The sequence below is a fragment of the Phoca vitulina genome, unplaced genomic scaffold (assembly GCF_004348235.1).
Source record: "Phoca vitulina isolate PV1807 unplaced genomic scaffold, GSC_HSeal_1.0 scaffold53, whole genome shotgun sequence".
Taxonomy (NCBI): Eukaryota; Metazoa; Chordata; class Mammalia; order Carnivora; family Phocidae; genus Phoca; species Phoca vitulina.
In genome coordinates this window covers 13884730-13900617 of record NW_022589756.1, presented here as the reverse complement: position 1 = coordinate 13900617, position 15888 = coordinate 13884730, and positions in this window count along the sequence as shown.

The following is a 15888-nucleotide window of genomic DNA, read 5'->3' as shown; positions in this document are numbered from 1 at the left end:
ATGATGCCTGGCATATGGTTCACACTCAGATCTTGCAACAAAAAGTAATTTGGTATCATAAAACTGAAATCTGTGGCTAATCTTTTTTTAAAAACCAAAACCCAAAAATTCTCTTATCTTTAGATATAATCCCGAGATCAACTTGGTTGTTTATTAAAACATTAAGTCATCTATATGTCTGTTTGCAGATAGGCCATCTCATTTTGTTTCTCTGCTTTTCCCATCAGATTACTGTAAACAAGCCCTCCCCTAACCATAACTCTGAGAGTGTCACGTGTGAGCAGACACTCAACGCATATTCCCTTGCCCACTGACTCTTCAGGAGCGCCTGGTACAACTTGTGTGTATGCCTTTGAATACAGCAGCTATTCATGGACATGTATTGAACAAACTGAAGGATAGCATCCAGTAGGAGAACACTGGCTTCTCTTTCCTCCAGCCTACCCCTAGGAAAATAAATATCTGTGCATTCTTCACATTATCATAAGATGAGGCAGGGACTCTAGGCTGAAGTATATTCTGGGGTATTTAGCTAATGATGCCAAGGCTCTCTGTGACTCTCGATCCATACTCACAGGCAATCTGTTTCCCTCCCTTTCCCATTGCCTTCAGGATTACTTCTAGAATCCTTGGTTTGGTTTAGCTATTGCCCATCCTGGAACACTCATACCAGCCGTGAAGACTTATTTTTCTTTACCTCATCTCAGGCATTCCGTCCATGCTCCGTCCCATACCACCTCCGTGATTGGGTAACATCTGTTCGTCCATCAGCCTTCTCTTAAACACCACATCTTTCAGGAGGCCTTTTTGGATACACTAGATCAGGGGGCATTAGGTGCCTCCATGGAATCAGGTCCTGGATCTGAAGTATTTCTTATCATAATGCACATTATACAATATAATGTGTATCTTCCCTCTGGGCACATAAGCTTTGGGAAAGCAGGGGATTTTTTTTTCTATCCTGTCCACCATTATATCTCCAGCACCCATGTCCAGTTTACAACTACTTAATGAAATTGAACAAATGAATCATGTCTCCAACTTGAGATAAAAGTAGAGGGAAGCCTGGACTGGAAGTTTGTAGAAATGGGATCAAATCTTTGTTACCAGCCCAATGTGCTCTCAGGGCTCCTGTGACCGTGGAGCCCCTCTTCCAACAAAGGAAGTAAAAGAGCTTAATTTAGTTGGCTCACATCACAGTTTATGAAGCTAAGAGTTTCTTGCACCATGATAAATTGAGGAGAGGTACTTTGGCGCAACGCGGCTACAAAGACCAACCGTCAAACAATAGTCTTTCCCACAGAGCAGTGTGAGGACTGCCCTCAGTTATGCAGTTGGAACTGCTCCGTGTTAGCAGCGGGTCTGCAGCTCCGCCTCTTGGGGATGCACAGCCCAGGGATTCCTCCAGTTTCCTGACCGGTACGCGTAAGATAGAACCATTCCTGTCATTTTATTTATGAACCCTGGCCATTACTCCTCGGTACCAAAACAACTGAAATGTACATTCGTGGGTCTCTATGACTCCCATCTAAAGTCTAATGAGGTCAGTCAAAACGGAGGCCAAATTCATCATTTATTATTTATAATTTACATCCAACTTCAAAAAAAAGATGAGGCAATTCAGAGTAACACATGAAACAGCTTGTTTAAATCATGCCGTAAGAACAGAAAAGATTAGATACTGTTAGAGGAGAGGGAGGACGGTGCACCAGGACATGTGATCACTGCAGCTATTTATATAGAATAGGAGTTAGGGTCCAAGCATGTAACACATGGAGTACACGGGACATTTACTGTGGACCCTCAATCCAGAGTGTTTCATCTCTCTATGTTCTTGCTCTTTACCTTTGTCTTATAAATGTATGAATTTTTTTTTTTTTTTTTTTTTTTTAGATAACAAGAGGGGAAAAAAAAAAAAAAACAATTTATAGTTCCTCACTGGTAGACAATCCAGAAGAACTGGCATTTCTTCTTAGGTGTCCTCCTTTCCAATTATCATTTTTTGGCTCAGTAGTCAAAATACACCCAACGGTCAAATCACACGATGGAATGAGTTATATATAATAGAAACTCCGTCTCGTCTAATTCGTAATCATAACAAATAGCCCAGCTAGTGTGTTATGGCCATCAGTATTCAGGAAAGCACTTATTCCCGAAGTCTGTGCCTCACAATGAATGTTAATGTTCATCAATCAGCTGTTGTTCTATAAAATCCTCCAAAGTCTTTGTAGATGGGGTTTTTCCTAAAGATTCTCATTTTCTTTTCAAAACACAGGAAAAGAAAATAATTGTAGGTTTTTCACCTTAACCTACCTAACGTAGCCTATGAAGTCACTCTGCTTGGCTATGCATCTCAACAATTATCTTGCTGACTTTGCCCTATCTTGACTTGTTCCCACCCCTTTCTTAACACTTGGCTTCAAAAACAAAAACAAAAACAAAAAAACCCCAAACCAAGACTTAATAATGACCACAAAACCAGAAATAACAGAGACCACACCCTTACTTTTGGACAACACATAAATCATCCCAAACAGGTCTCTATCCTAATGATTTCCCCCATAGATTCTACAATTCCCTCTGTATTTTTTATTTAAGTGTCAAAACTCCCAGTTTGTCTTTTCTTTGTCATTCAGAAGGAAACCTCATATAAAGTGGAAAAATTAATGAACAGCTTTTGTGGCTCTTGTTGTTGTTACTTATCATCCCTGGGAATAGGATTATGATCTCAAGAAACAGTAGATAGATCTTTATTTTACTCATTTCGGCTAAGTGCAAACCAAGGAATTCTGGTCTTTAAAAAATGTTCCATAAAGGGGGTGCCTGGCTGGCTCAGTTGGTAGAGCGAGTGACTATTGATCTTGGGGGCATGAGTGTGAGCCCCAGGTTGAGTGTAGAGATTATTTAAATAAATAAATACTTCTTAAAAATATTCCATATATTAACTAACTTATTCTTTTTTGTCACAGAAATATTCTATGTTGGGATGCCTGGGTGGCTCGGTTGGTTAGGCGTCTGCCTTCGGCTCAGGTCATGATCCCAGGGTCCTGGGATCCAGCCCCACGTCGGGCTCCCTGCTCCATGGGAAGCCTGCTTCTCCCTCTGCCTCTGGCCCTCCTCTCCCTGCTTGTGTTCTCTCTCTCTCTCTCTGACAAATAAATAAATAAAATCTTAAAAAAAAAAGAAAAAAGAAATATTCTATGTCATATCAATGGGCTTCCATTGAAAATGGGGTGGGTTTGGGGAGATAGAGTATTCACTGTTTAAAAAAAAATTGTTAAAGAAAAGTTGTATATACTACTTATTAAACATTCGCTTTTTGGTACCTATATATGAACAGAGTCACAAAACTAGATCATAAATCATAAAACTAGATATTCTATTGGGTGGGAAAAACCTGTGTTAGTCATGGTCCCCAAACACAAGAAGCTTAAAACTAAAACATGCAATAGATAAATATAACATATGATAGGTCAGTTATTTCTAAAGGGTAGTAGGTTTGGGGGTAAAAGAGATGATTAAGTAGAACACAAATTTTTTTTTTTAAAGATTTTATTTTTAAGCAATCTCTATACCCAACATGGGGCTTGAACTCACAACCCTGAGGTCAAGAGTCACATACTCTACTGACTGAGCTAGCCAAGTGTCCCATATATTTTTGATTTTGATAATTATGTATTTATTTTAATATGCATAGAAAAATTAATACCACAATCCTGTGATTTTACTGGTATTGCTTAGTACGAAGCCAAATTTAGTTTTATAAAAGTATATAATTTTAATGAAAAACATTAAGGCAATAATATATATATCACTCCAGGTATGACTAAAAATGGTGTAAATAGTACCAAGATTTAATAAGGTTCAGGCAACGCTAACACAGGTTATTGGTATCACATCTAGTATATGATTTAAGTCATAAAACTAAAATCAAGTTATCCTAGAAAGAAAATGTGGTAATTTGGCTAACCAGTTGCCACATTTAAATAACTGCTCTTAACATTTTGTTCTTAGGCTTCTCCATTTAATTATTCCATTCGGTTGTACTGGTTCAATCAACGAATATGCATTAAGTATCTACTATGTACAAGGCCTCTGATAGGTAATTTCCAGGAATATAGAAATCATTAAAGACACACCACCATTTTCTTTCTTTAAAAATTTTTGATAATGTTTCTTTTAAAAGTAACACTTTCATTATTAATAATTTAGATAAGATAGAAAAATGTTGAGAAAATTCCCAACAATCCCACTATTTGGATAGAGATCAAAATGCTAATGACTTATTTCCTTATAGTCATTTTTTAAAAGATTTTATTTATTTGACAGAGAGAGAGAGAAATCGAAAGCGAACAAGCACAAGCAGGGGATGTGGCAGGCAGAGGGAGAGGGAGAAGCAGACTCCCCCCTGAGCAGTGAGCCCGATGCGGGGCTGGATCCCAGGACCCTGAGATCATGACCTGAACCAAAGGCAGACGCTTAACGACTGAGCCACCCAGGAGCCCTCCTTATAGTCTTAAAAGTGAAAATATATTATTTCTCTTATTAACAAAGTTAGAACAAGAGTTACACTTACTTTTATATCGTATTTTTTTCCCACTTAACCTTCTATTTTTTCCCTTTTTCCATGTTACCAAATATTTTCTAAAACATGGTTTGAAGGACCAAATACACCATTTAACTATTCATCTACCAATAGACATGTGGCTGAGTTCTAGCCAATAAAATCGGGCAGAATGGATGTTCACCACCCCAAACCTGACTCTTAAAACACCTCCTGGGCATCCTGTATGTGCTCTTTTTTCCCTAAGTTGCCAGCTCAATGCAAAGAATAGAGTAGAGAACTTGGATTGCTCAGGGGATGGTAGATCCACTGAATGGGAAGAGCATGAGTCCTGAAGGGAGACCTGCTTGGGGGCAGAGTCCCTTCCCTGCCCCTCAACCAACCCACAGAGAGGAAGGTACATTTTTATTGTATGAAGCCCCTGAAATTTTGGAATTGTTTGTCATAGTGATTAGCCTACCCTAATTCATTTATGTTCTTCCTCTAACTCTTGAAAACTTGCTTAAAAAAAAAAAAATTATTTAGGGGTGCCTGGGTGGCTCAGTCTTTAAGCGTCTGCCTTCGGCTCAAGTCATGATCCCAGGGTCCTGGGATCGAGCCCAGCATCAGGCTCCCTGCTCCACAGGAAGCCTGCTTCTCTCTCTCCCAATCCCCCTGCCTGTGTTCCCTCTCTCGCTGTGTCTCTCTCTGTCAAATAAATAAAATCTTAAAAAAAAAAAAAGAAATTAAAAAAATTATTTATTTTTTCTTAAAAACTTCCAAACTTGTGTGCCCTCATTTTGTGACACTCTTTCTATGGGCCTTATCTTGATTTTTTCAGTTATTTAATCCCAGGTGAAGTCATTTGTCTAGTGGTCAACTGGTTGTGAATGTACTTGATTTCACTTACCGCCACTTCTCAAATCCAAAGCAGGAAGAGTAGATTGCTGTGAATGATTTTGCCCACTAAGACATGAATTACACTCTGGAAATGCTGACTTGGAAGTTCCAAGTAGGAAGTGTCCTGTGGTCTAATGCTCAGAAAACAAGTCTGTTCTAAAAGTTTAGGAGTGACAATTATTAACATAGGTGAAACCTTGTGAATGGGTCAATCTAGGCAAATATTAAAAACTGAGGAAAAGAAAATGAACTAGAACTGTGTTCTAAATAATGCTGCTGGGGTACCTGGGTGGTTCAGTCAGTTAAGCATCTGTCTTCAGCTCAGGTTATGATGTGATCGAGCCCCTGCATCAGGCTCCCTGCTCAGTGGGGAGTCTGCTTCTCCCTCTCCCTCTGCCCCTCCCCCCTGCTCATGCTCTCTAACAAATAGATAAAAAATCTTTAAAAAATATATTTTTATAAAAGATAAATGATGTTGCCTTTAATTTAGATTATAGAATTAGTGACCAAGACTGAGAATGAGTGGCTGAAAGATGGAAAAAGAACCAAGAGCCCAGAAACCAAAGGATGAGAAAATGTCAATAACAATTCTAATGTGCTGTTAATTCATCCATTAACTTAAAATTTTTTATTTATATTTTTATTTCTGGAAATTAGATCTCTTCTCAATTTTACTCATATTTTCAGAGCTCTTTTCATTTCTGAAATATATTGAATATGATTATTTTATAGTGTCCAATAATTCCAACTGCTATCACTTTTAACAGTGTATTTTGCAGTATATTGTTTCTGCTAAACAGCCCTCACAGGGCCTTGGGTGTTCAGTGATTTTCAACTGTGAGCAACTCATTTTCTTAGGGGCCACAGGAACAGAACGTTTTTCAAAGCATGAGGTAAAGAGGGTTCTTTCAAAAAGGAGTTGTTAAAAAAAAAAAATGGGGCACCTGGGTGGCTCAGTTAAGCATCTGCCTTTGACTCAAGTCATGATCTCAGGGTCCTGGGATTGAGCCCCATATTGGGCTCCCTGCTCAGCGGGGAGTCTGCTTCTTCCTCTCCCTCTGCCCCTGCTCATGCTCTCTCTCTCAAATAAATAAATCTTAAAAAAAAAAAAAAAAAAACCCAAACCAAAAAGGAGTGTATTTGCTTTTCAGATGCCTTGTGACATGATTGGTCTGGGACCACTTTAAACTAAGTTCTTGGTTTGAGGGTTTTCTAGCCATCCAGGTGGTGTGGATTCTGGCTGCAAACCAGCATGATGGACAATTTATAATGACTAATTTCTTAGATAGATGGTGTGGGGTATGTGCAGAAGAAGGTTTCTTTTCAGGGGGTGAGGGGAATGGGTTAATTCTAGTTCTCTCTCACCTTGGGGATGAAACCCTTTGGGGATCCTAGTTTTTTTTAAAGATTTATTTATTTGATAGAGAGAGTGAAAGCGAGAGAGATCACAGAGGGAGAGGGAGAAGCAGACTCACCGCTAAGTGGAGAGCCTGATACGGCACTCAATCCCAGGACCCTGAGATCATGACCTAGCCAAAGCCTGATGCTTAACCGACTGAGCCACCCAGGTGCCCCTGGGGACCCTAGTTTTTGAGGTACTATTAGACTTTCCATTTTGGGTGGATCCTGAATTTGTTTTCTGTTCCGAAATCCTTGAATTCAGAATATAAGTGATACTCAGGTACCTGGGGTTTGGACAAAGCCCTTAAGGCAAAAAGCCAGCGTTGGTGTTTAACTGACCCTCTCTACTCCATCTTTGATCTTAGTGTTCTTTATTTTCTTGTTACCCATGGATGCATTTAGAAAGATTTAAAAAATATATTACCCGGCATTTTTTCAGTTGTTTTCATCAGATCAGTTGATCCTGGCATCTAAACTGCCATTGTTGCATGGGAGATTTTATTTCCAAATAGAAGTTGTTCCATTTGAAAATATACTGTATATATGAAAATCTAGAAAAATTGCCGAGTAATTGCTTACACAGCTTCTTAAAATAATATGTGCTGCCAGAGCATTTAAAGAGTTTGTTTTACAGACTATTAATTTAACTACTTACGGAGAGTCTGGAAGCAAAACAACAAGTTCGATAATTTAGAACCATAGGAGTTGAAGAATAATCAAAATATATCCATATTCTGACCTATTTTAACCACTTCCACTGTCCTAATCCTAGTCCATGCTACCATGATCTCCCATCTGGATTATTAAAAAATAGCCTCCTCGCTGGTCCTTGCTTTTATCTTTGTTCCTTTCCATATTAAATCCAGAAGCCAGAGGCTATGATCCTATTTAGATATAATTTCTATCTTGCCACCCCTCTGCAAGTCAATGGCTTCCCATCTCACTCTAAATTGAAGCCACAGTCACTACTGTGCCCTAATACTCTCCTCTTACTTTCTCAGCTAGAACTCTCCTTTTGTCCTTGCTTTTCCTAAACCAAGCAGGAATGTTCTTGCCTAGGGGCCTTTGTACTTGCTGCTCTTTAGGCCTGGAGCCATCTCCCTCAGATATCCATTTGGCTTGTTCCTTCATCCCTTTAGGTCTTGTTCCAGTATTGTCTTCTCAATGAGACCTTCTCAGACTACGGAAAATTGAAACCTTCCCTCACTCCCATCCAGCATTCCAAATCCCACTTCCCTGCTTTATTTTTCTCCCTAGCATTCATCTTCTGCTATGCTATCTAAATAAATGAGTTAAGCTTGTAAACTCTTAGACCAATGCTTGGCCCATAAGCGATATACCAGTTTATTTGGTAATAATAGATAATAATTTACATATCTTGTTTATTGTCTGATTCCACGAGAACAGAGATCTCCGTTCTTTTAGTTTACTGCTATATCCCATCATCTGGAACAACGCCTCGCATGATACATGCTCAAAAAAAGTTGAGTAGAAATAGCTATAAATATACAATAAAAGATCACAGAAAGTGATTCAATTTGTTAAAAATCATTTTACACAGTTTGAGAAATAGATGACATCCTATGAGACCAAGTCCTCAAAGACCATTCTCCAAAAAGAAATTTAATTAAAATTCAAATTTCAAAACTCCTTGCAATATGCCAAAAGGTACATTTATCTAAATGACAGTATTTTGAGCTTTTCTGAAGATCAGCACTCTTGGCTCACATCTCCCTGGTGTGGTTCTCCAAATAGTCATTTAATGTAGGACCACACGTTCAAATAAAGAGAAAATGTACCTGTTCATTGCTCAGTTGTTAGAAAATACCTGAAAGAAAGAGAAAGTTTCCAGGCCTCAGCAAGATGCAGTACGGCCCAGTGGGGACACAGAATGTTTGGAATTACTCCTTGCCCAGCCCCTAATTCCTGGATCATTTAGGATAATCTTCCTGCATGTGTCTCAGGAATCTATACCTCAGTTTCTTTATTTGCATGCAACTTGGTTTATCTCCTTTGAAATGTCTGAAACAGCTTCGAGGCACAGTCCATTACTAAAAATAACCCACTTATAATTAATCCAAAAAACATTCAGAAAATGGTGCAAAGAAATTCTTTGTGGTTCCTGTCATGTGCCTTTTAGACTGTAGTTTGCCTTGGACAAGCACTAAAATGTCCCTTCCTCCTGTTCTACACATCTTCACATCCTTCTAGAGATCCTGTTTATCTAGCTACACCTATCACCGTCAGGCCAGAGGACTCAGCAAAATACATCGCCCAGAATCTCACCTTCTTTAATGTGGGACTCTGACATCTTCAAGACAAACTAGCCTCTGTTTTTGTCACACTGATAATCTCTCAGAACATCACTTTGATGGCAACAGGGGTGGAATGAAAAGAAACCATGTCAGAAGAGGGACAGAGAACCCCACCTGTCATATGTAAAATGAGAGATTTGGCTAGACTCTAATTTCCCTTCAAGTGCTAAAATTTCATGAAATTAAAATATGAAATCCACTGAAGAAAGACTCAAGTTCTCAGCAGTGTGGTTAAATGACATGAGAAGTCTTTAAAACTGAAATTTGTCAAGGTATTACGATAAGTCCTATTACAGTTTGTGCATATAAACCTCTGCATCAGTGAGCAGATAGGTAGTTTCAAACAGCTATCAGTTTATTATCTAGGAATTAAAGTACTCATTTTGGTCAGATAAAAATGTAAAACAGTGTACCCTCCTATCCCAGCTCCTAAAAAAGGGCAAAGCCACTCAACTCTAAAATACTTATGCAAAACATTTAGCTATTATCCCCTCTTAAGATCTGTTAATTAGAACTTATTAAAGCATGGGGGAAGAAAATGGAAATTTCTATACACATTATTAAGCTGTAGAAAGACACTGAAGCTCATAAAGATGAGGGAAAACTGAGGTAAAGAATTTCATTGCTGAGATGGAATGGGGGCAGTGTATAGCAAGAAGGGAGTTTTGGTTCTTAAGATTTTTTTTAGTGACAGAACCACCTGACATATTTTTAAATTAGTTATAAGTAAGATTAGATTATTTTTAGTGATGGACTACATCTAGAAGCCTTTTCAGACTTCCTGGAGGAGATAAGCAGAGTTGCACACAAAAAAAAAGAAACCGAGGTACAGCCTACAGAGAGATTATGCAGAGACATCACCGTAAATGATCCAGGAATGAGAGGCTGGACAAGACTCCATATCCAGTAATTAATTCCAGACCTTACATTTCCCCACTGCGCCTCCCTGCATCTTGCTGAGGCCTGGAAATTTTATCTTTTCTTCCGTCCTTTTCTAACAACCGAACAATGAACAGGTATATTTTCTCTTTGTGTACATGCATGCAATATATCTTTTAGTATACAATGCTTCCAAACTTCTCTATGCTTAAAACACAAAGTGAACATAGGATGCAGTGAGTATGTGAAATCTCCTTTCACTCATTTGCTCTCAAATACTGACCATCCCCTGCGTGCCAGGCATGACGGACATCTAGGAATACAATCACAAATGACAAGAACATGGCCCTTACCCTTAAGAAATTCAGCCTAATGGGGGTGACGGACCATTGAAGAAGCAATTACAAGGCAGAGCTCTATGTGCTACGATGGAGAGTGCACGGGGTGCTCTGAGAGCATGAAGCAGAGGCTCCTACCCTCGTCAAGGGTAGGGTCTGAAGAGAACATTCAAGAGGTCTCTGAAAGAACTGATGTATAAATTGAATTGAAGGATGATCAGGAGTTTGGTAGAAGGGAGTTGGTGCTGAAATAGTGTCCCAGGTAAGGGAATAACATGCATGAAGGCCTAGAAGTGACAGACCTTGGCCTGTTCCAGAAATGGAGAGAAGATCAATGTAGCTGTAGTTTGAGTTGGAAAAGAGGTCACTGACCAGCTGTGAGGCTGTGGAGGTAAGCAGAGGCAAGCTCACAAAGGTCTTTGTAATAAATTGAGAAATTTGGGGTTAATACCAAAAGCAGTGGGACGCTGTCGAACAGGTTCCACGCAAGAGTGGTGAGAGAGAAAATTTGCTTCAATCACCTCTTAAATAAACGGTTAAAATCAGAAGACTACTTCTGAATTATGGGAATCCAAAAACAGTGCTGAATTATGAGGAGGTAGTGCTCTACAGTGTTAAATCTAAGAGGGTTTTACATAAGCATTTTTGCCTTCAAAACACTGTAGGAGACCATTAACCTCAGCAAATGGAAGCCCTAGTGACAACAGTCTTTTATTCCAGACGAGCACAACTTAGGAATTATCCATCTCTTAAGCTTAAGATAGAAATAGTAATCCATGTCAGGAAAAAAAGTATAAAGGCAGAATTTTACTTTGCTGTATTCTATGTGAGAGTTTAAATTTAAAAGTGTCAACCATACATCAACATCACAGGATAGTCTTAGAATTTCAGTATTGAAAGGAATTGAGATCAGTTGGTCTAACTCCTTTATTTTATAGTTGAAGACAGTACACAGAGTATTTCTTTGTAAGATAATCAGAAATAAGTAATTATCTAAGATCTGGATTCTTTCTGAAAGATTTCAGCATATGATAATGAATACTACATAACTGAGTTAACACAAACAATAAATGAAAATACTAGTATTCTGACCCAGATACTTGACTCCCAGTGTTGTTTTTAAGCCTCCAAAGTCCCCCACCTCTTAGTACCTACACCCTTGTCTAGTCTGCTCCCACACTGTACCAAACTATGGCTTCCGTTTTGAGCTCTCTTTCTCTTGCCCTCAGATCTTTTACTCGGGAAGAAGAAGCCAGCTGCCATGTCATAAGTAGCCCTGTGGAGAGGCCCTTGTGATGAGGAACTAAAGTTTCCCACCAATAGCCCGTGACGAAGTGAGGCCTGCCTGTTGGCTTTGTGAGTGAACTTGGAAGCAGATTCTCTAAGTCCAGTTGAACCATGAGATGAATGTGGCCCCAGCTCATGGCCTGGCAACAACCTCATGAGAGACCTTGAGCCAGAACCACCCAACTAAACCACTCCTGATTCCTGACCCTCAGAAACTGTGTGAAAGAAGTTTGTTGTTTTAAAGTGCTAAATTTGGGGGTAGTTTGTTATGCAGTAAGAGATAACTAATAAACACTGCACAAATTAATATATTCTTAACAAAATTAAACTATCAACACTTTAAAAATATCTAAGTAGTAATTCTTTTCTAAAAGATAAAATACATTTTTGACTTAAAAGTACTATCGCTGGTGTTCTTCTTTGAAAAGAGGTGATTAGATGTTTACAGAACAGGTAATATGAGATTTACTCAGTAATTTATAGGTCACTGATTCTAATTTAATCTGAGTTCTTGGCAGCCAGACATAGTTAAAATTGAAATTTGGTTGCAGATAGTAATTGCCCATGGCTACATGTTCCCATTTCAAGACAACTTAGTTTCTTTCTTTTTTGGGGGCAGGGGAGTGGATTCTCAGTAGATACAAAAATCTCAAATTAAATTAAACTATCACTTTCCTCTTGTCCTGAGTTGCCCTAGTAAGATGCGGAGTAAAGGGGAAACAACAGTCTACCAGCTGCTGCTGTTGATGACAACATGCAAAATAATCACTCTTCTAATTAGATAAAACCTCTAAAGTTTTATCCTGGAAGGAGAGTCTCCAGGTAAGGAAGAAGAGCAGTTGACATAGCTCTGACCCCTCGTCTAGTCTACCTTTCGTCTTCACTTTACAGTCTCCATCCAATTATTCATTCAGCATTTCATCGAAAAAAAAAATCACTGAACCTTTGCTACACACTAGACACAGGAATATAATGATGAACTAGATAGACCAAACTCTACCCTCCTCTACCTCTTTATCTGGGAGTGGAAAAAAGAAATTAAGCAATTACAATGTAGTGGTAATTAATAGAGAAGGAAAAGTGTGGGGTGCAGTGGCAGCACCTAGGAGGGTACCTATCCCAGGATATTGGTTAGGGAGGGACATGGGGGGGTGGGGAGGGATGTGGGCAGGAGTGTGGAAAAGCTTTTTGTTAAGGCGTCATTTCAGGCTTTACTCTCCTTACAAAGGCCTGAAGGCAAGGGAGTTCGAGATACACTTAGAGACTTGGGTTCAGCTTGGTTGCAGCATAAAACAGAAAGGAGTGGTGAGAGCCCCAGTGCACTACACCTTTAAACTGCAACCCAAGCATGGACACAGTTCCTTTTGGTGGGTTCTCCTTTAAAAGAGCAGGCACCAGGAAGAATTAAAAACCTAGCAAATCTTTAGGCCCTGACCTTTTGCATCCTGTCTGAGAACACTTATTTATATTCTAGGCCCAGAAAGCTAGCACAGCTTGGTGAGGAGTATGCATGTAGTGGCAAGAATTCGAGGTTAGAAAGATCTGCTTTGAATCCCAGCTTGAGAACAATAGTAATACCAACCTCACTCAGATTGTGTCAAGATTAAATGAAGTAACAAACGTGAAGCATCTTGCACACACTAGGCATTCACAAAATTTCTCTTCTGCCCCATTACCTTGCTTCTGAGCCCTCTGCTGGCCTCCTAGCCAAAGGCACCATGTCTTGGTCCACCACACTGACCCCATATGTGACAGAGGGCAGTGCTCCCTTGGCCATCCAATGCAGTTCTAGTCTCTACCCTCTTTCTCGGTGAACCCAGGATTAGACAAACTAGAAGTATTCCAGCACAAAAATCCCTGTCGTACAATAACTGTAGCATCTGTTAAAAAAAAAAAATATGGGGGCGCCTGGGTGGCTCAGTCGTTAAGCGTCTGCCTTCGGCTCAGGTCATGGTCCCAGGGTCCTGGGATCAAGCCCCGCATCGGGCTCCCTGCTCCGCGGGAAGCCTGCTTCTCCCTCTCCCACTCCCCCTGCTTGTGTTCCCTCTCTCGCTGTGTCTCTCTCTGTGAAATAAATAAAATCTTAAAAAAAAAAAATGCCCATACACAACTGAGACTTGTTCTACCACCCTATTTTTACATTTTGTATCTTTTTCGCTATTCGGCAGATAAGAGTTCAGAGCGGTTAAGTGACTAACCTTGATGTAAGCTTTGCATGTAGCTCATTTTCTACAGTTGTGTCAACTCTACAGAGGCTGCCTCCCAGCAAATATTGCAACGGGCATATATTTTAAGGTATACTTTTAGTTTCTTTTTAACATTGTGAGGACTCAGAGAAACATGGGCTTTTACAACTATATACCCTTTTGTCAATTTCTAACTTTGTATCCTTTCACACAAATTTTAAGTTCTCTATATGCAAAACTAAAGGGGGATGGCGGGATCTCTGAATCCTATTTCTGCCCAAGAATCATTCCCATTACTTTAGTAATAAGCAGCACTTACAATTTGCATACCTGCGCAACTATACTCCTAATAGTAAAAATGAAGCTTCCTATTTTCTTAATAATAAAAAACTGTCTCCTCTGTGAAAGTGAGAGCACAAATGAGAGGTTTAACTTCAGCTGCTGATTTCAAATGGAATTATTCCCTCATATGATCAGAATAAGATTCCTTGAAGGTCACCTGTTCTAAGCCCAGTCTTCATCTAGGGAACTGTCTACTTTGCAAAGGTGTCCTCCTCCCTTGTGAGCAGCTCAGGTTGGGTCCACAAATGATCCTATTCCTGCCTCCCAAGAATATCTAAATAAATCTTTCCCCAAGCACCCCTTCCCTTCTACTGTTTCTCCAAAGGTGGTGCACAGCTTATCCGGATCAGAATCACCTGGGTACTTATTAACAGGCAATTTCTGGGTCCCAACATCGACCTGAATTGACCCAGCAGTGAGGCATTAGCTTTCTATAGTACCCAGTAGGTTCATTCTTAATCAATCAAATATTCAGGTCTTTTTCACCAAAAAAGTCTTCAGCAAAATCTCCCTCATCTTGTACTAAAAACAACTGGTTCTTAACTGGCTGATAAAAATGCTGAGTCAGACAGTGACTTGTGTTCAACACCTGATACCCCTCCTCCAGTTGCTCTATATATTAGGCTTATATTGCAAATGTGTACAATTATTCAGCCAAACAAGAATATACCTAACTATATTGTCATCCACTTTACATTTCCCTATGTTGTTCACAAGGATATCACTCTGAATATTTTGTGGAAATTCTGAAATTATGGCACCTACAGAATTCCCCAAAATACCAGGTAATGTAACCCAAATTATAAAGTACATGAGTTAGTTTGGTACAATTCTTTATCTGGATGATTCAAATTCTCTATTTCATTTTAAAAATTTAAATAACCAGGTTTTACTTTTCTTAAAGTCCTTTTAGATATGAGACATTAGGAAAAAGGATCAACTTTCACCATCCTAAATATTAGCATAAGATATTAAACATTCTGTTTAACTTAAATTAGGCAGTTTAAGATATGCTACACTGATAACGTAATCACGTACACTTGGCAATAAAGTGATTGGCATCTTTATTGGGAGATATGGAGGTAAAATTATTCCCTGAGAGTGAGGCATTTGGCTACACATTTGTCGATATCCTTTCCTGTATAATTTAGGTCTCACAGACAGAAAAGGGTTGAAAAACAGAAATCAAGGAACCTCCATCAAGTGGTAAAAAATCAGGTCTCAGGGAGGCAATGAAGGTAGAGCATTGTTTAAAAAACCCCAAATCCTCGGTCCTCCAAATAGAAACAGCCCGTGAACAAGGTGGGTATTATTAGCACGAGACTGGCGTTCTTCTAATTATCTCAAGAGAAAGTGAATATTGGCTTTCCAAGTGAACCCCTCCAGTCCAGGGATATGTGCACATCACACCTGGGCCTTTCGGTTACAAATCCACCTCCTTAAGGAGCCGTGTGAAAAAGCAAGATCAATCAATAAGAAAAAATCCTCCCAGCTATAAATCAGCCACGTGGAGCTGCTGCAGCGGCAGCGGTAGCCCTGACTTCCTGGTTGGCTTCCTGCAAGCCTTGCGGCTGGGGGCTCCGGGTAGTGGGTGTAAGAAAGGGAAGGGCAGCCAGCAGCCGCTCCAGGTCCGCGGGGAGGGGGGCGGCGGGCCGTGGGGAATCCTGGAGGGCACGGGCGTTAAGGACAGAGTTATG